Below are 20,134 nucleotides of genomic sequence, written 5' to 3'. Positions count from 1 at the left end.
TTGATTTTATTTATTTATATAATACTCGTGTGGGTATTTTCACTGCACATCTACTGTGTGTGACGCAGCTTTCGCTAATGCCCTGAATATAGATTAGGGCTTTATAGTGTAAGTAGTCCAGGTATTTAATTATTTCAATTTACTGTGGGCTACTTTGAGACGCCATGCCATTAGTGAACGTTTATTTATTTATTTATAAAATATTTTACCAGGAAGTAAAACATTGAGAGTTACCTCTCGTTTTCAAGTATGTCCTGGGCACAGAGTAAAACAAATAATACATGGTTACAAATACAGTTACATAAATGAACAGGGTATACATTATATACAAGACATTGCGTGCATAGTTAAAGAAAATATATATAATGGGCGTATGAAACAGTTACAGACCAGATTAAAGTGTGAGACAGCCTTAGATTTGAAAGAACTTAAACTGGCGGTGGATGTGAGAGTCTCTGTTAGGTTGTTCCAGTTTTGGGGTGCATGGTAGTTGAAGGAGGAACGTCTGGTTACTTTGTTGAGCCTTGGGACCATGAACAGTCTTTTGTAGTCTGATCTCAGGTGATAAGTGCTGCAAGTGGTAGGGGTGAGGAGCTTGTTCAGATAGCTGGGTAGCTTGCCCATGAAGAATTTAAAGGTAAGACAGGAAAGGTGAACTTTGCGCCTAGACTCTAGTGATGACCAATCTAGTTCTTTGAGCATATCGCAGTGATGTGTGTTGTACTGTAGTTGCATTGGAGAACAAAACGACAAATTGAATTGTAGAGGGTGTCAAGTTTGCCAAGGTGGGTTTGAGGTGCTGAGCCATATACTATGTCTCCATAGTCAATAATTGGCATTAGCATCTGCTGTGCGATACGCTTTCTGACCAGGAGACTTAGGGAGGATTTGTTCCTGTAAAGTACCCCTAGTTTGGCATAGGTCTTGGTTGTCAGGGTATCAATGTGCATCCCGAATGTTAAGTGGGAGTCAAACCATAAGTCCAGGTATTTAAAACTAGTGTGTAAGGAATCCGCTCCGCGGTTTACTGGTTGCCTTACCTTGCAGATCGATGCAGTTCTGGAACACTTCACCTGATATTACTGCAGCCTGGATTCACTCACCAAAGCAATACTGTCACACACTCCCTCTGGTATCTACTGCAGCTGTGCAGCCTATCACTGCAACCTAGACTTGCATTCACTCATTGGAGCAGTACCTTCACACCCCCCTCCGGGGATTGGCCCGCTGGCCTTTAAGTACTGCTTTCCCACAATGCTCCCCGCCGAGCATAGTCCTTTCCGGATGTCACTACTGTTCTGCCACAAGCTCCCGCTTGTTCTCCTGTGCTGAAGCAAAGGTATCCCCTACGTCTTCAGCTTCCTGCTTTCTTGCACTGAAGCAAAGGTATCCCCTACGTCTTCAGCTTCCTGCTTTCCTGCACTGAAGCAAAGGTATCCCCTACGTCTTCAGCTTCCTGCTTTCCTGCACTGAAGCAAAGGTATCCCCTACGTCTTCAGATTCCTGCTTTCCGGCACTGAAGCAAAGGTATCCCCTACGTCTTCAGATTCCTGCTTTCCTGCACTGAAGCTAAGGTATCCCCAACGTCTTCAGCCTCCTGGTTTCCTGCACTGAAGTGGAGGGTTCCCCTGTGTTCTTCAGCTTCCTGGTTCCTGGGGCCTACTCTTTCCCTAATCTAGAGAGGCCGTGTCCTGGTTCCTGCGCTGTAACGGAGGATTCCCCAGCCCGCTCTGGACTCTTGCGCTGAAGCACTGGTTTACCCGTGCAGCTATTCGGTGTGCTATTCTGGTCTGCCTATCATCTCCTGTGACCAATACCATGGGCCATGGTCGCCGCATGCGCAGAGGCCAACCCCGCGCTCCTAAGCTGAAGCGGGGCTCTCCTGACTACCTGTTGCCGAACTCCTGCTTGAACTACGTTGACCCTGATGTCTCCTGTCCTGACCTTGGCTTGTACAACGACGATGCTGTCTTCTCCAATCCTGATCCTGCTACTTACGACTATGAACTGCGCAATGCGGATCAGCCTGCGCGGTCTAAGGTCGGTGCTTTTACAACCCCACCTCAGCCTCGCCGTCCGGCCCAGGTTTGTGGCGAGCACAACCGTGACAGTATGCTCGGCCCCACAAACTCGGACCGCCCTGTGGTGAGGGTTGCTAAATTTCTGTCTGAAAGCCTGTCCCGACCTGTAAACCAGTCCCGGTTTGAATACCAGTATCTGTGTGAAATACTACCCCTGATTGAAGATCTGATTGTGTTTAAAGGTTTAACCTCTTTGCAAACTAAATGCCGTGGCCAACTCATGATGAAGGCGTACTACCTCCGGGACATAAAGCAGTCTCTGGCCGCTTGTGTTCGCTTCCGTGATTACCCTTTAACCTGGGAAAACGTGTACCCTTTGGAACTGGACGACGCCCAAAAGGAACTCTCTTCCCTGGCCTTGTCTATAGACATTTATATAGCACAAGAGGACCCTCTCCTCATGTTGGCTCACGCCCAAAACACACTCCATGTCCTTTCCATGACATTGGACATTTGCATAAAGGAACAGGACCCTCTCCTCGCCAGCTTCGCTGCCGCTTAGCTGTATCCCTGTTCTGCCTGTCCTGTCGGTAAATCTGGGAACGTATCTCCCTCTCCAGGAATTGACCAGACTGATCCACTATCACCATTTCCCAACGTAGTAACTACCACGGTTCCTTGCCCTGATTGTATGCCCGGGTTCCCTGACACCAATGATATGTCTACGTTAACCCCTGCCGATCAGTCCTGTGAGGCTCCCCTGGAGGATACATATGTTTCTCTAACCAACACTAAGGTTCTTGTATCAGAGAATAAGTTCCTTAGTTCCCCTATTTCTAACTCTGAATCTCTCACTCCAGGTCTTGAGGGTTTTCCAGCTTTAACCCCTGCTAGGCAGTCCTGTGCGCTTTCCCCGTCAGAGAAAGAATCCCTAAGTTCTGTTCCCCGGGTCATTTCTGTATTAACCCCTGGGGGGCAGCTGTCCGAATCTCCTTTGATAATTCCCTGTTCTCTGCCAGCCAGGGTCACGCCCCTAGCTCCAGAGGAGAAATCCCTTGTCTCTCCCAATTCTGAGAGAGGACTTCCTATGTTCTAATCTCAGGTACTGTCAGCATTAACCCCTGTAAATTCGGGCTGCCTCCAAATTAATGCCTTCATACTAGCCTCGGAGAGTAAGTCCCCAAGTCAGACAGCAGAGGTTGCATTGAAGGATTTGCAGACCCTTACGGATTCCTTAGAAATTCTTTGCTATAAATCCCCTGTTTCAGCTCAAGTTTCCGCAGTCTCGCCTCCGGAGACTTCAGCTAAAGTTCTGGTTCCTGTAAAATGTATTCAGGAATCAGGTTTTTTCCTAAGCTTGGTCGCAGAGTTCCTTTCCCCGGGTATTTCACTGAACCAGCCTGTCGCCCAGAGAGAGGTGATCCCTGCTTCAGCGCATAGTCCCCACATTGTAGAATCTGCAGTCATTTCTGGTTACCCAGACATTCCTTACCAAATACCTACTTCAGAGACCAGTACAGTTATGTTTAACCCCCGTGTACTGTCTGTGTTCTCCTCTTCCCTAAGCTTAGGGTTAAAAACATACAGTAGTCTGTATGTTCCTCCTGGGGTTCATGTTATGTTCCCAGGAATGTTTGCTGACGCACGACTTTCTCTCAAAATTGACGCTTTTACACATATACTAGTAAGAAGCCTGCACACAGTTTCTCCTCTCGCTGTATTGTGTCTTACTGGCCCTGAGTTTCTGAGAGGTGATAACCCTCCTTTGGTTTCTGAATCTTTTCCTACAATGGTTATCCTGGCTGGGGGGTCCCCTGATTTCTCTGGCCTGGCCAATCCTCCAGGGATCAACATATCTGTGCTTACTTCATTAGTTCTGTCTGTGACCATTCTGCCTATATTACAAGTCCTGGGGTTTAAATCTGAGCTATTTAGTTTTCCTGCCCTTGCTAAAACTCAGTCCCTCAGTTCTGCGTCTAAATCTGCCCCAGCAACCATTGGGTTACTCTGGGTAGAAATTAAAGCTCCTGTCGTAAAGGGTATTTTTTCACACATGTCCAACAAATCTAGAACCTCAGTAATTGATTCTAAGTCACCTGTCAATACATCTGAGTTTTTCACTAGCCAAACCCAGACACCCTCACTACTGGCTAGGAGTCCTGCTTTCAGAATTTGTGCACCAGAAAACACGCCTATTCATGTTTTTGTCAGGTTAAGTACCCCTGTGGTTAGGGCTCTTGCAGTTTCAGTTAAGGCTCCCTGTGCTCCTATGGTGTCTGTCACTAAGAGTTTCCAGGGTTCCCACTTGCCGCTTGTTATCTCTCAGGTCTCTGTCACTGAGGTACAGACTTCAGCTTCTGATGTTAGCTTCCCTCCCGCCACTACCCTGGCTCTGCCTTTTTCTCAAACTCCTGATATGAAAATCCCAAGGCCTATTCCTGATTCCCTGACAATACTATCTTCCACTGAGGATTTCCCAGTATTTGAGAGCTCCACTGTCGTTTGCTTCTCTGCTCCTGCTAAACCATGTTTTTTTCCCTCGGAACCTTCGATTGCCCCTGTTATTTCCTCTCAGTTGGGAATACTCTGTATGTATCCCAGGATTTCGGTCTCTATGCCTGGTTTACTGATTGCCTTGTTACCTTCCTTACCAATACCGGGAGATCCTTCCACCCAGCCTATACCCTCACTAACCATTACCTGGGAGACTTCTGGAGGGAAAGTTCCGCGCAAATTCCAACATGCAGTGGTCAGCCAAGACTTTTTCTGTCCCGAGGTCCCTCCTGGTGTATTCGATCAACTATCAATGCCGCTTATCCTAGATTCTGGTTCCTTTACTAACGACTGGGCTTCCAGTGGGGGTTCTTCTGCCGTTTCTGCTCTGGAACCCTATGGTTCTTCACAGCCCTGGATTTCCAAGTCATTTTGCGGGGCGAGCCACGTACCAAGGATGTTTTTTCCACCACTCTTATATCCTAGAACTGTACTCACCAAGGAACTGCTCATTTACGGATCCCCTTTCCACCTAAAGAACTTTAGGAACAACTCAATGTCCCCGAGACCCATGGATGGTCCTGTCTGGCCGCAGTTCTCACCGGGGGGTGGGGGTACACTAAGGACTAACCACGAGTCTCTGGACCACGACTCTACCCCTAATCCTAGACGGTTCAGCAACACTTCCTGGTCCCTCAACTCTATGAGTGCTCATGTTCGCCCGGAGGTCTCGCGTGAAGGGGGGGGGGGGGGTACTGTAAGGAATTCGCTCCGCGGTTTACTGGTTGCCTTACCTTGCAGACCGGTGCAGTTCTGGAACACTTCACCTGATATTACTGCAGCCTGGATTCACTCACCAAAGCAATACGGCCACACACTCCCTCTGGTATCTACTGCAGCTGTGCAGCCTATCACTGCAACCTAGACTTGCATTCACTCATTGGAGCAGTACCTTCACACCCCCCTCCGGGGATTGGCCCGCTGGCCTTTAAGTACTGCTTTCCCACAATGCTCCCCGCCGAGCATAGTCCTTTCCGGATGTCACTACTGTTCTGCCACAAGCTCTCGCTTGTTCTCCTGTGCTGAAGCAAAGGTATCCCCTACGTCTTCAGCTTCCTGCTTTCCTGCACTTTAGCAAAGGTATCCCCTACGTCTTCAGCTTCCTGCTTTCCTGCACTGAAGCAAAGGCATCCCCTACGTCTTCAGCTTCCTGCTTTCCTGCACTGAAGCAAAGGTATACCCTACGTCTTCAGATTCCTGCTTTCCTGCACTGAAGCTAAGGTTTCCCCTACGTCTTGAGCCTCCTGGTTTCCTGCACTGAAGCGGAGGGTTCCCCAGTGTTCTTCAGCTTCCTGGTTCCTGGGGCCTACTCTTTCCCTAATCTAGAGAGGCCGTGACCTGGTTCCTGCGCTGTAACAGAGGATTCCCGAGCCCACTCTGGACTCTTGCGCTGAAGCACTGGTTTACCCGTGCATCTAGGCGGTGTGCTATTCTGGTCTGCCTACCATCTCCTGTGACCAATACCATGGGCCATGGTCGCCGCACGCGCAGAGGCCAACCCCGCGCTCCTAAGCTGAAGCGGGGCTCTCCTGACTACCTATTGCCGAACTCCTGCTTGAACTACGTTGACCCTGATGTCTCCTGTCCTGACCTTGGCTTGTACAACGACGATGCTGTCTTCTCCAATCCTGATCCTACTACGTACGGCTATGAACTGCGCAATCCGGATCAGCCTGCGCGGTCTAAGGTCGGTGCTTTTACAACCCCACCTCAGCCTCGCAGTCCGACCCAGGTTTGTGGCGAGCACAATCGTGACATAGTGACAGGGGTTAGGTTGTGTTAGCGTTGGTTCTAATCAGGAGCTCAGTCACTGGAAGCTTTAAAAATTAATCTTGGTCCCAAACACCATTGTTAAAGTCTTGTCAGTGTTAAAAAAACAGTTTGTTTTGGGAAATCCAGTTTACGAGTCTCAAAAAGTCAGACTGAAGTATGTGTTGAAGGTCAGAGAGGCTATGGCTCTGTGTATATAGGATTGTGTCGTCTGCATACATGTGTATTGAGGCTTCCTTACAAGCTGTGGGAAGATCATTAATGAACACTGAGAAGAGTAGGGGCCCCAGAACAGAGCCTTGCGGGACACCACAGGTGATATCCAGGGGGTTGGAGTTAGAGCCTGAGATGGACACATGTTGGGATCTTCCTGATAGGTAGGACTGAAACCAGTTTAAAGCATGCTTCCCTATTCCAGAGCTCTGGAGTTTGTTAAGAAGGATAGCATGATCAACTGTGTCAAAAGCCTTTGCAAAATCTAGGAATACTGCACCAGTGAGTTGTCCCCGTTCCATTCCAAACTGGATTTCATTGCAAACTTTTAGCACGGTAGTTCCGGTGGAGTGTTTGGGACGAAACCAAGATTGGAATTGGCTATGGAAATTTGTCTTGGTATAGAAATCACTTAATTGGGAGTGGACACATTTTTCCATGACTTTGGATAGAATTGGGAGAAGTGAGATTGGCCTGTAGTTTGAGACAGTGTTTTTGTCCCCACTTTTGAAGATTGGGACAACTCTGGCAGTTTTCCAGGTCAAAGGGATATGGCCTGTAGACAGGATAGAGTTGACTATGGACGCAATTGGTTTGGCAATGGCTGGGGCACCAAGTCATAGGAATCTAGATTGTAGTAAGTCAGGTCCACATTGGCTGCTTAGTTTTAGTTTGAGGAGCGCTTGTATAATCTCCTCTTCAGATACTAGGCCAAATTGAAAATTGTGGGCAGTGTTGGGAGGGGGTGGGACTATAGGGGTACTCCCAGGATGAGATTCAGGTTTGTGGTTTGGGCTGCGTTTTGCTAATAAGTTAGTGGCACACCCCACAAAGTAATCATTGAATGCATTTGCAATGTCAGTGGGGTTTGTCAGAGTAATATCCCCCTTAGTGATATTACTTGGTTGTTGATGGTTAGGAGGCTGGAATATATTGTTGAAACCTTCCAGAAGTTAGCTGGGTTTGTTGTATTTTGGTGGAGATTGTCAGAGTAATATTGTGCTTTTGCATGCCTTGTTTGCCTTGTGCACATGTTCCGCATGCATCTGTAATGATTGAGATCCTTGGTAGTGCCAGTTACTTTGTAGCTTTTCCACAAGGTATCCCTGAGCTGGAAGAGTGCAATAAGGTCAGTTGTAACCCATGGAAGGTGGGCCCCTCGTACGCTTATTTTGCGTAGTGGAGCATGGGTATCACAGAGTTTTAAGAACTCGGATTGGAAATAGTCAAGTGCAGAATCAGGGTCGGGAATTAAATCGATTCTGTGCCATGGGCAGTTGGTAAGGTCATCCAGAAACTGTTGTGGGTTAAAGTTTTTAAATGTTCTAGTGAGGAGAACTTTAGGGCTTGATTGGGGCGCTTTAATTTTTCTTACACAGTACACTATTGCATGATCACTGAAAATGTCAGGAAGGATGCCAGAGGATTGGATTCTGCTGGGGTTTGAGGAGAGAATCCAGTTTAGCAAGGAATGGTTGTGCGATTTCAGGTTTATCCGTGTGGGTTGGGAAATGAGTTGTGTTGCAGGGTACATTCAACTACACACGTGGGTTTCTTGACAAGGCTGTTTTATTTTGCCTTGAAAAATATACAGCACACAAAACAAAAATAGCTCTTATTCAGCAACAAACGAAAATGGCTTTTCGTTCAGCAAACAGACAAAAACAGTTTCAATTTAGCAGACACTGTATATGGCAGTTGCCCTTTTCTATGCAGAGGACAGACAGTTCACAATTCATCTACTTTTCTAATCAGACCTTGTATCAGGAAATCTCTCAGCAGCTTACTCCTCACTCATCAACAACCAGCTTCATGTGTCTACAACCTGGGTTTTAACACACCTTGATTAGGCAGCTGGGATACCACTAATTGTCCTGAGGTTCCCAGCTGAAGTTAACCTAGTCAGTGCTGCACTGCAGACTAGACATAGGTTTTCCAGGCATATAACTGGTGGCTTGTATTTACCCTGTCACATTTGCGATAGGTTAAGTGACTGGATTTTGTGGTTTTTAGGGTCAAGCCAATTGAAGTTGAAATCCCCAAGAACTAGCAGCTCACTCTTCTCATTCAGAGAGGAAATGGAGCCAATAAATTGGGTGATATCAGTCAGGGATTGTAGAGGGGCTTTAGGGGGGCGGTAGATTCCAGCAAGCAAGATGGGCTTAGAAAAGGGGAGGCAGATTTTGTCAACTAGAATTTCAAAGGAGGGTGGGCTTGATGGGCAATTTAACAGTGTAAATTGTAAGGTGTCTGCAATATAAAATAACACCCCTCCTCCTCTCTTTGACCTATCTCTCCTAAAAATGGAGTATCCCTGAATGGCGATATTTGCATCAGGGGTTTTAAGGGATAGCCATGTTTCTGTAAGAATGATGGCTTTGGGTTTATGCATAAGGCACCATGCTCTTAGTACGTCGAGTTTGGGCAGCAGGCTCCGGATATTTATATGGGAGACAGATAGGCCTTTTTGGAATTTAAAGGTGGAATTCTCAGGGGCATGGGACAGAGCTGAAATGGGAGGACCTGGGTTAGGTTCAATATCACCTGCTAAGGAGAGTAACAGTATGAGTAGGAATTTGGGTAGTTGTTTGGAGGTTGTAAATTTGTGGTGTTTGCCATTAGAGTGAGCAGTGGTTGGTGTGCTGGTTTTGAGAGTTCTCCACCAACATTCAGTAGATAGTGCAAGGCTTTTCAGTAGTCCAGGGTGTATGGTGATCTTGGGTGTGGGCCAGGATGGAGGAGTTTGTAGTGTATAGAGAGAGTAAAATCTCCATAAGGCCAGGAGAAAAAAAAATGTTAAGATACAGAGCAGGTTCATTTTGCCAGAAGTAGGCAGTGCTGCAAGGAGCTGTTGTGAACAAAGTGAGTGTGTGCAGACTAAACAGCAGTGGTGTGCCTGTTCGTTGTCAAATGTTTTGGTGCATTGCAATGCTAGAGTCAGTTCATGGTTTCAGTGTTTTGTGCGGTCAGTTTTGGGAGAGGCTGCAGTGAAAGAAGTTGTAAAGGGGTGGGTGGTTAAATTATGCAGGTTAGCAAGAATGGGATCATAGTGTGATCTGAGTAGCTTACCGTTTGTTGTCGTGAGTCAAAAAGTTTGCAGAAAGATGCAGTCCCCAGTCACCTCTAGTCAAACTATAGTCTAACGTTGCCGAACCTAATGAAGTATTGCGAGATACGAAAGGCGTAGTTCGGGCAACGTTCACTGTCCTGGCTCCTGCTGACTGCCGTAGCGCTTCGTCATCACTACCCTCCAGCTCTGCGGACCGTACGCGGTATAAAGATGAGCTTCTAGTGAGGCGCAGCCTGGTCCAGTCAGGAGCACTGCTGCTTTTTCACATGTGAGTGCCTTTTTACTTATGTATTGCGATTTTTTTAAAACTTTGTACTTTAACCATACCATCTGGCATTCTCTACCTTATTTGACATCTGGTGCATCATGAGGACTTATCTCCCAGCACTATAATACCACTGTACATGCAGAGGGATGGGATGCCAGACTATCAGTGCCCAAGACACCCTGTGTGGTACAGACTCACACATGGCCGTGTGAGTCCCTATTTCTTATATTGTTTTCCCATCACCCCTGGCTATTCCCCTATTTTAAGGGTGGATCGTATTGTGACTTGCTCTTTATTGGGTTTGTGTGTCATTCCTCACACATCCCCAGCCTTTTGGATTGCATGCTGATATTATTACACCAGCTGTCGGTTCCAGGAATACTTATAGTTTTTTTCCTTTCCTTTTTTGCGCTCCCCTACTCTCCTTCTCACTATCCACTGAGGATCGCTGGGACAAACCTCCTCGGGTCGAGCAGCAGTATCTACGATTGGCCAGTATTATCTATATTACTCTTTGCCCTACTCCATCCATCTGTACATCATATCAGACACATTAGAGTATACGTTTCTCTCCAGAGGGAGTTTTGTTGGAGCGCCCTAGTTTTTTTCCACTATTTTGCATCAGGGGCAGTGGCAGATTTCTGCCTCTTCTGTGATTCCTGCCAGCGAGTGGGTAAGGTGGATGATCGGGTGAGGACACTACTTAACCCGTTACCCGTAATTGGGGAACCTTTCCAGTGGGTAGCTATGGACATAGTGGGTCCTCTCATGATCCCCAGTTGGTCAAGCAAGCGTCACATACTCACGGTGGTGGATTTTGCCACCCGGTACCCTGAGGTTGTACCCCGTTCTACCATCGATCCTAGAGCAGAAGCAAAAGCATTGTTTGTGATTTTCACTAGAGTAGATTTCCCTAGTGGGATTCTAACCGATCAAGGGTCACAATTCATGAGTGAATTGTTACAGTGTCTCTGGGATGCTTGCGAGGTGAAGCACCAGCGCATGACCCGTTACCACCCCCAGACCAATGGGCTATATGAGAGGTTCAATTGTACCCTGAAGCAGATGCTTTGAACATTTATTAAAGTAGAAGGGATGGACTGGGAGATTCACCTACAGCACTTGCTATTTGCATATCGAGAGGTAAAGCAAGAATCTACAGGGTTCTCTCCCTTTGAGCTGCTATATGGTTGCAGGTACTGGGACCTCTGAACCTATTCCGTGAGGGTTTGGAAGGGGAGACTACTAATACTGATGCTTCTGTGCTTCAGTATGTAGTAGATCTCAGAGACCGGCAAGAAATGCTAATGGGGTTGGTACATGCTAACCTAAAGGAGGCTCAGACCAAGCAGAAAGCTAAGTATGACCAAAATGCCCATAGCAGATCATTCATCCCAGGACAGCAAGTACTTGTTCTTAAACCCACTCAGCAGAACAAATGAATGGCTGCTTGGTCTGGACCGTACACAGTTCTCAGAAAGATGAATGAGTACAACTATGTTGTACAGTTAGATGGCGAGAAAGGAAGAACTAGGACTTATCACATTAATATGCTGAAACAGTTTTTTGCACCGAGTGTGGCATCAGTGCTGGCTATATGTAGCCCACCGATGGGGGACTCGACGAGCAATACTCTGCCTAACCTCCTAGAGGAGACAAGGAAGGGGCGCACAGTAGAGCAGGTTGAGATAGGGTCCGAACTCAGTGAGCGGCAGAGGGTACAAGGTGAGTGCTATGCTTGATAAGCATAGGGTTCTGTTCATGGACAAGCCAGGCAGAACACATATCACAAATCACCCAGTGCTCACCTGTGTGCTGAGACCTCCGCATAAGCATGCCTTTCGAGTATCAGCAGAAGTGAATGGCAGTATAGAGAGGGAGGTAGAGGAGATGCTAGTCCTAGGGGTAATTGTACCATACCAGAGTCCTTGGGCTTGCCCGGTAGTCCTAGTGCCTAAGTGTCACGGGAGACCAGAGCTCTTAACACCTTAATACCCTGATCATTTGATTGAGCAAAACGAGAGATAAAATAAATTGTGGTTTATTTACAAAATGAACATACACAGCTTGATTTACAAAATATTATGAATAAACACTAATTGGGACTGGGCAAAACAAAATAAAATGTCCCTGGAACGAACTTCACAGAAATAATGTCTCTTGGCACAAATTCCCAGGAGCAGGGCGCTACTCGCAACCACTTTTTAACCACCAAAGATAAACTTTTCGTTTTCCCGCTGTAGGATTGGTTTGGGATTCATTAGTTCTTACGAACTATAGACTTGCGTTACGATGTGATAAAGTTTCGTATCCCGCTTAGATGATTCTATCTCCTTATTGGCTGCACAAAAATCCTATCTGTATACTCTGCAGCCAATCGCTACGTGGGAAACAAATATTCCGCCTATAGCAAGGTTGCCCACAGTTCATGGAAGCCGGCAGAGGGCTTCAGGGTTTGCTGCGGGTATGCATGAATTCCACACCTTTGCCACTTAGCATACCTAGCCAAGCCCACTTCCCTGACAACATCTTGTCTACCTTCCCCCGGACACCTGGACATATGCTAGGGGAAAGCTGTTTATATCTTCCCCTCCCCACTTAACACTTTAATATGCCAGTTCTTTTGTTAAATCTGGGCTTGGTCAGACATTCTGTGACCATCCCAGCAAGATACCTTAGAAGTCCAGGTTAACTTATACATGACTCACTCGCAGGAATGTTCTGCCATATAGCTTTTGATAACTGTACTTGTGAATCAAGTGTTTCCGCTATAACACCCGCTTAAAGGAAAACTCCCTGGCTCTGAAAATATAAATACACTTAAAAGAGGGAGACTTTCATTCATGACTTTCCATAAAAGTTTATAAAAAGTAAAATATGACTGTGTTAATGATTAACCCCCAGCCGTGCTCATAGCAAAATTTGCAGTGCTATAGTAGGACGTTCCTAGCCAAAGTTTGCTCAATGCCTATGCGCTATGCGAGATGCTGCTGGTAATTTAAAAACGTTTTTTCTTTCTCAGTCTGCGGGGAAAACACAGGTGCACTATTCATAATGGATACATAACTGTTGCAATACTGCAGAGCTGACGCTTTATATTTCCCTAATATGACTCAGGGGGGCATAATACCTTTATTTATTGGCCTGGGTACCCCCTCACTGTCACTCTAAGAAGGATGGGACCACTCGGTTCTGTGTGGACTACCGGCAGCTCAATGCAGGAACGGTGTCAGATGCTTATCCCATGCCCCACACGGACGAGCTGTTAGATGAACTCACAGGGGCAAGGTATCTAACGACAATGCATATGTGCAAAAGATTCTGGCAGATCCCACTGACCCAGGAGGATAGGGAGAAGTCAGCATTCATTACTCCAAATGGCCTCCAAACGAATTCTTAGTGATGCCATTTGGGATGAAGTATGCCCCGGCTACCTTCCAACACCTGGTCAATAGGTGGCTGGGAGGAATGCAAAGCTTTCCAAGGACATACCTGGAGGACCTTGTGGTGTTTAGCGGGTTGTGGGATAGTCACCTAGTGCATGTAGCAGTGCTGCTGAGCAGAATTAGGGCAGCAGGGCTTACATTGAAACCCACCAAGTGTTTAGCAAGTATGGCGAAGGTATTGTACCTAGGGCACAGGGTGGGTGGAGGGCATCTCATGCCTGAGCCAGCAAAGCTGGAGGCTATAGTGCAGTGGCCAGTTCCCAAAATCAAGAAGCAGATTATGGCTTTTTCAGGCACCGCTGGCTACTATAGGGAGTTTGTCCCACAGTACTGTGCTGTGGCTAAACCCTTGACAGACCTGACACAGGAGTGACTCCCAGTTCTGGTAGCCTGGTCTCCTTCCTGTGAAATAATGTTTCAGGCACAGAAGACAGAGCTAGCCAGTGTGACTATCCTGGCTGCCCCAGACTATTCAAAAAGGTTTTTGGTACAGACAGATGCCTCAGATTACGGTATTGGTGCTGTACTCAGTCAAGTGGGGGAGGAGGGGGGAGAGCATCCCGCGGTTTACCTGAGCAAGAAACTGCTGCCCAGGGAAGTTGCTTATGCCACCATTGAAAAATAAGTTTTGGGCATGGTCTGGGCATTCCACCTTAGGCTAGGGACCCAGGACTGTTCTGGGGATACCATGATCCCCCATGCCCTTTTTACTTTTCCAGTTTGTGCTGAAGCAGGGAACCTTAGCGGTGAGCCGCAAGAACGTTTCCAGGGTAGGATTTGTGCATTTTGAGAATCTTACCTGATTCCCGGGTACATCTTTGTGTTATCCCATAACTTGGGAACCCCACTACATAGCAACAATATGATTGAAGTTAGTCCCCAAAACCACCCTCAAACTCACAGCCTTACAAGCTCTGCTGCCCAGCACACCTGGAAAGGCAAAAACACAGAAATATTGAATGGTCGCATAATTTATACACAGTCTCAGTGATGCATACACGACATTTGTGTCCAGGAGCCGACACTCTAGGACTTTTAGACATGGATGAGTCTGGTTACCCCCTCACCATCATACCTCCACTTTCAAGATGAAGGCTTTGTTGCGACCGCCCGGCCGGCGGTTGAACTGGCTGACACCTCTTGAGGCTGCTGGCTCACTTGGACTGTCCTGGCGCGATAGTCAAACCGCATTGCCATGCTCGCTTTTTTTTGTCATCTACCTGTCCAAACCCTATATGGAACTGTAGACCCCTACTCTCTATACAAGAGCCCGTGGTGCCATAAGTACCGATATGACCACTGTCCGAGGCATACTCGGATGCCCGGAGTCTCATGCCCTCCAAGCTGGGATCAGACCTCACCACTTCCCTGAATTGTGTCTCAAATTCTAGTCAATCACCCTTAGTCTCTAAGTCGGGGGGAACAGGAACATGTAAAAGGGAAGATAAGGCAGAATCTTGTCGTGACTCCATCTGGCTTACCTGCCTGGTCTCCTCGGAGACGCCAGGAACTGTTGGTCCCAAATGCAGGTGGAAGGTGAAATCCTCAAGTGTGATTCCCTTGCTCTGGCTCCTACTAATTGCTGCAACAGGAGCCAGTTCCGCCATAAAAATGCAAGTAACATGACCAAGGTCATTATAAAGGAGGATCTCAGTATCTAACCTGGGCAATAACCCACCTCCCTCATGCCACGTCTGACACCCCAATAACGGAATACCCAAGCAACCTGGATGGACCGCGGCCCTCCATCTGACATGGTCACCTGCATCCTGGTACCCGGGAGCAGATTCTCTGTTCTCACCATATCGGGTTGGACCAGATAACAGTGGCACCGGAGTCGAGCAAGCTGGCTGCTTGGTAATCTTAGATGGTCACGGTCACGATGGACGGAACTTATCAACAATTTTATATTTTGGGGAACTAGATTGAGCACACAAGTTAAGCAAAATAAACTGACATTTATCTCCTTAATAGTCAGACCTACGACAACCTTAGAATATACTTGACAAAACACTTACTGAGGGAGAGAACGGGATAAAATGTCCAGAAGTAAAACAAAGCAGTGGAATACTGTCTTTTAAAATGCAGTCCTTTTGCGAGGGGCGCAAATTTCCAGTCCAATAAGTCCGTGAATATTGCAATGTTCGTTCTGGGTCGTTGGGGTTCATTAGATAACCCATAGCACTAACGAAATCCTGAAGCAGAGTTATGTCCTTAGTTCCAATGTAATTAACTCGTTGCGTTCGGGCATCGTTTCTGCTGCTCTTATCCGCTTGTAGAAGCAAAGTGGAAATTTGTTCACATTGTAAAAGAAAGGGAAAGACAACAGGGATAGCTCGGGGAGCATGTACAGTATATAAGGTCTGCTAGCATATCCACAACGTACCTGCCCAATCCCCTTCGTGGGAATCTCCATCCCACCAATCTCTATCTTGCCCACAGTTTGCAGTGTGGGTACTATCGGGATTTCCGGTTGATACAGCGCCTGTGCAACTGACACCTGGGCTGCTTACCATATGGGTACTCCCCTTTTTACCTGGCATCTCCCAGGCTAGGAGTTGGACCCAAGGTGTGAACAAGCCCCGATGACTAACAGGATCTCCCATTCAGCGAGCATCCCGGCTAATTCACACATCCATCTCTGGGGGCTTTCATTTGCTACACTCCCCTAGACTCATGGGTGTTAAAACATTTGGTCACTGGATGCATTACAAAGGCAAGTAGAAAAAACCTCATCCTGCCTGTACATTTAAAACTGCAGCCAGAAAGGTACTTTATAAAAATATATGTTCTACTTGTCCTAAAGTTATATTTTTGATATGTGTGTGCTTGGGTGTTACTCTGGGGCAGCACACCAAATTTCAGGGTGCTTGTCCATTCCGTTCCCGAGTTAGGGCTTCTCCTTGAGCTGGCAACGATGGGCTATGGGCTTCTCACGTCAATTGACTTGCGGTTAACCGAGTTCCCACGTCAATTGACCGAGTTCCCACGGCAATTGCCAGCCGCCTTTCAAGTTACGCTACTAACTGGGACGGGATACATTGTATCTGGTAACCACTTGAGACTGAAAACCGCAACCCTTTGAGTCAATTGACCTCGCGGTTGCGAGTTCAAGCCTCAGTAATGGATACCTATGTACCTCAATGGAACAAAGAGACCGCGCCACGCTTCTCCAATTAACTTGCAGTTTGACTCTAGCAGTGGCATCTTGTGTCCAAACCCAGTAATGCAGGTATACAATGCAATACATTACCGCAGGCCTATACAATCCTGCAAAATGGGGACAACAAGGGGCAGAGGGAAAAATAATACATGTCCAGTGCACAAAAAATGAACCCCTTCATTCCCAATATGAAATAGGGGTAACCAGCCAAGCCTACTGCCTTTATTAATGCGCTGATTAAACACAATTTCGCCACAGCAAGCTACCCATCTATCTGAACAAGATCCTCACCCGTACCACATGCAGCACATATCATCTGAGATCTGACCCCAAAAGACTGTTCATGGTCCCAAGTTTCATAAAAGTATCCGGCCGCTCCTCCTTCTCTTATCGTGCACCCCAAAACTGGAACAATCTACCGGAGACTCTCACAGCTGCCACCAGTTTAAGTTCTTTCAAAATGAAAGCTGTCTCCCATTTTAATCTGGTCTGTAACTATTACATACAGTACAGTACGCCTATAATATATATATTATCTATGTCTTTATATAATGTATACCTTGTTCACTTATGTAACTGTATTTGTAACCATGTATTATTTGTCATCATAACTGTGCCTAGGACATACTTGAAAACAAGATGTAACTCTCAATGTATTACTTCCTGGTAAAACATTTTATAACTAAATAAATAAAATTGCCTCACGAGTTGATTCAATGCTGGTACTAGTTTTTTTTTAATTTATATCTGTATGCTTAGGATAAGATATAACCCTGTGTCCCACCCTAATCTGTAGATCCCCTTAGAGGCCATCAGTTTTGTTTTGTTTAAAAGTTTGTTTGTTTAAATGTTAGTATGTTTAAAAGTGAAAATGCTAGAGAAAATTTGTAAGAAGCCAGTTCTCACGTATATGACAGATATTCTAAAGATTTGGAGTTACAATATTGTATGGCTTTTCAAGTACAGTATATGATGTAAACATATATCTTTTTTTTCATATGATGTTTTGTTTCAATGTATACAGGTATGTCAATCTAAAATAAACAATCGATTAATTTTTTTTTTTTTTTTTTGTATTTTGTCACGTTGGATGTAGCATTGGACATTATACAGTTGCCTAGTTTTCAAAACCATTATGAAACTTAGTAGAAAGGGTGTACTTACAGAGAACATAAGATTGAAGGTTTTCTTGTCAGGTCAAAATCTTCATATAGCTTAAATATGGACATCTGCATGATTCCTCCAAGCATGAGGTCCCCCTGTTTGCTGTAGCTCAGAAGCTCCATATTAGTCTCTAAGTCACATGTGGAACTGTTGACAGAATCTCTTCCAATGATGCTGACAAGGATCAGGAAGATTATTTGGCACAACATCTTCCACATTTCTCTAATAGAGAGATATCACAATCAGTCAAGACTCAATATGTTACTTTTATACTGTACTCTATAGTAGATTCAAAATAAAGGCCCTCTTGTACCTAATGATGTATGAGGCTTCATTTTTCCCCAAAAAAATTAAAACCTGTAAAATTGCAGAATATCACAACGTTTTCATAGCATTCAATGGCAGTGCTGGCAGACGACCTATCCCAAAATATCACAGCAGAAAGGAACAGTGAAGCCTGCTATATCTGTATATTCAAAACCAATATTGAACATATTTGCGATTAGTTGCTGGTCACTCTGGCAGTGAAGAGGTTACATTTTACATAGGGCCTCCTAATACACCCAGATACTGAAAACAAGAGAAATAAATTGAAGATTAGTGTAATTATTTGAAGAGGAAATGCTGTATGTTTGCTATACTTTGCTGGCTCCAGTGGTGTAGCTAGACATGTGCAGGCCCCCGGGCAAAACATATTTCAGGGCCCCATTATAAGTAAACGTATTCCATAGATACAGCAGAAAAATTTGCCTCGATTTAAATTAGAAGATCTCTCTCATAATCTCTCCTCATCATCTCTCCTCAGCTGTCTCATTCCTCCTCATATTTCCACTTCACCACTCCTCATCATCCCTCCTCATCTCTCCTCAGCTCTCCCCCTCAGCTCTCTCTCACCCCCCCTGCTCTCTGCCCTCCTCTCCCACCCCTCCATTCCTACCTGTGGGACAGGGTGGTGATTGAGGCAGACGGGGGGCAGGGGTTGAGATGATGGTATGCGGCGGTGATGGGCCACCAGAGTTAAGCAGAGGAGCAGCCGGTAGAGGAGTTAGGAGTTGCAAGGAGGCAGCGCAGGACAGCCTGGGAGGAGCGCGCTGTAGCAGCTTTGACACCGGAAGTAAGAAAGACATCCTGGTCAGACTGGTGGAGCGTGCTCCTCCCTGGCTGTCCTGCTCTGCCTCTGTGCAACTACTAACTCATCTGCCAGCTGCTCCTCTGCTTCATTCTGGTGGTCCTCTGCCACATACTATCATCTCCCCCTGCCTGCCTCTAACTGGGTGAGAAGAGAGGGATGGTCAGCATGGCCGCCGACAGGGGGGGGGGGAGAGGGCCCTCAACAGCATTAGCTACACCCCTGGCTGGCTCTATTGACAGTGAAAGGGTTTGTTCAAACCTGAGGCTTCAGTATAAATAAACTCAATGTTTATATCAGATTAAATAGATATTGCTTTTTAAATTTGCTGAATTCATACAGTACCTGATATCACAGGAGACCAGGCATTTACACCTTTTACCAGGATCATACATTTGAGCAAAAAAGGTAATTGAAATAAATTGTAAATCTATTCACAGGAAAAGGCAGACACACAAAGTTACACAAAATACATAAGAAAATACACACTTACTGGGAGTCTGGGGGTGACTGGTGACTGCAGCTAACAGTTCATTGTTTTTATTAGTACAGGTATATGGTGTGTTTCACATATTTCATATGCTTTATTTTTTATTCATTTTTGGTTATTCTGCACTTACAGGGTTATGCACTTAGAATCTCAGTCCTCCTTGCTCAGACTATGTACCCATGGCAACGGATCACATGTCCAGCACACCCCCGTGAGTATTGCACTGGTGGAGACCCAACCCTCTCTCCAACTCCACCCCCCCCCCCCGACGGCTGACGTCATCACGTGGCGTCGCACTGATGCGCTGACATCATCTCGGGGGCGTCAACAACTTGGTGTGTGGTGTGACTATGTTTTCCCAGTGCAGCTCTGTGCTGTGCTACCAGGGACCCACACCACGACGTCTGACATCATCACGAAGCGCAACAGAGGCGCGCTGACATCATCACGTGTGCGTCGACGTCGTGACAGTGAATCTGATCAGGGAGGGGTGAGTACAGGGGGGATTTGTGTATATTTATATATGTGTAGCTCACTTGTATTTGGCAGCCTTCACCTTGAGAAAACTAAATATGTAAATGAGACCGCAATCACCATATGTATTTTATCTCAAATGGAAATAAATGATTGGTGCTACAAGGGTAAATATATGATATTAACAGAGTTGATCAAAAAGAATTTGATCAGAAAGGCAACCCTCTATAAACAGCACTCAATTCAAATAATGTAAACAGACACAATAGATTGTCCTACAGAAATGCTGTACAAACCGGTAAATATACCAGAATCACCGCAGAAACCAAAATAATAAAATTTTATTATGTCTATATTGACCTTTAAAAACACA

This window comes from Ascaphus truei, chromosome 4 (assembly GCF_040206685.1).
Source record: "Ascaphus truei isolate aAscTru1 chromosome 4, aAscTru1.hap1, whole genome shotgun sequence".
Classification (NCBI taxonomy): domain Eukaryota; kingdom Metazoa; phylum Chordata; class Amphibia; order Anura; family Ascaphidae; genus Ascaphus; species Ascaphus truei.
This window is presented reverse-complemented; position numbering follows the sequence as displayed.